We start from the raw sequence: 1,655 nt of genomic DNA on the forward strand, positions 1-1,655 counted from the left end.
GCTTCCGGCCGTTAGGCGATGCGCGCGCTCGAGAAACACGTGACCCGGGCTCACGGCCTGATTGACAAGATCTCCCGACCAATGGGGAGCGAGATCGCGGCTGAGGGTGATGCGCGCTGGAACGTGTTGACGTCATGAAAAGTGCAGCTATCATGACGTCAATGCAACTGGCTTCTCCTGCGTGAGAGAGGCTGGGGGGTCAAGGTTGATGGCTTTCTCTGCTGACCCTTGACCTCCCTTGCTCCCCAGCGCAGACCAAGATAGGTTGCACACTGTGGGGGTTGTCAGCTAATCCCAGCATGGACTGCAGTTAACCTCAATGCCCTGGGCTCCTGCTACTGATCACTGTCCATTCACCCCAGCACCAAAGGCCAAGTCTGCAAAGGGCGTGGTTTTTGGACTGTGATGCCCCCAAGGTTGAATAGGCTGCCAACAATCACTGCATACCCTCACACATTGGCCTGTTGGACGGGCACTAAAAGGCAACCAGTGACTGTGGAATTCCTCACTATAGAGGAATAGGAGGATAGGTTGATAGGGTGGGAGGAGAGTCGTGTGAAGTTTAAACCCGACATGGGCCAGTTGGGCCGAATGATCTATTTCTGTGCTATACATTCTATGTAATACCATGAAAGGTCAAATCAAGGGAATCAGCAACAAAAACGCCTTTAATGTGTAAAACGTCCCAAGGAATTTCACGAGTATTATAAGACAAAAACTTGACACCAAGCCACATGAGCCGATATTAGGGCAAGTGACAAAGACATAGGTTGTAAGGACCATCTTAAAAGGAGGAATGAGAGGTGGAGATATTTAGGGAGTGAGTTTTAGAGCTTAGTGCCTAGGGAACAGAAGGGTGTGCGATTATCAGCAGGAATGCTCAAAAAGACTGAAGTAAGAGAGCAGATATCAGAGGTTGTGGGGCTGGAGAAGATTACAGAGATAGGGAGGGGTGAGGACATGGAGGGATCTGAAAACACGGATAAGAATTTTGAAATCGAGGCATTGCTTAACCGGGAGGAACGTAGGTCTGCGAGCATAACAGTTTGAAAGATTAAACAGCAGTACAAAATTTATAAAATATTCATCTATTCCACAATCATGGTACCCCAGCGATCTGCAGGGTACCTGCACTACAGAACAGTGAGCTCGCTAGTGTCTCAGCAGGTTATTGGAGCTTTTCTAGTTCTTCCCACAGTCTGAATATTTAAAAGGTCTCTCGTCAGTGTGAGCTCGCTGGTATCTCAGCAGGGTGAATAACAGAGTGAATCGTTTTAAACACAGGGAACAGACAAAGGGCCTAACTACAGTGTGATAGGTTCCCGTGTCTGCTAAAGCTCTTCCCTCAGTCAGAACACCTACAGGATCTCTCATTAGTGATCCATCCACTGGTGTGCTCACCGGTTGGACGGATCACTGAAAATCTTCCCATTCATGCAGCAGGTGAATGGTCTTTCTCTGGTATGTCTCCAGCTGCCAGAAGCTTTTCAAGCCCTTCCCACAGTCGGAACATGGCAACGGCCACTCGCCAGTATGATCAAGCTGATGCGCCCGCTGGTTGGGTGCATGCACGAATCTTTCCTGCATAGGGGGCAGGTAAATGGCCTCTTCCCAGTGTGAACTCGCTGGTGCTTCAGCAGGTGGGACGTATGCAC

Source organism: Pristiophorus japonicus, unplaced genomic scaffold (genome assembly GCF_044704955.1).
Source record: "Pristiophorus japonicus isolate sPriJap1 unplaced genomic scaffold, sPriJap1.hap1 HAP1_SCAFFOLD_894, whole genome shotgun sequence".
Lineage (NCBI taxonomy): Eukaryota > Metazoa > Chordata > Chondrichthyes > Pristiophoridae > Pristiophorus > Pristiophorus japonicus.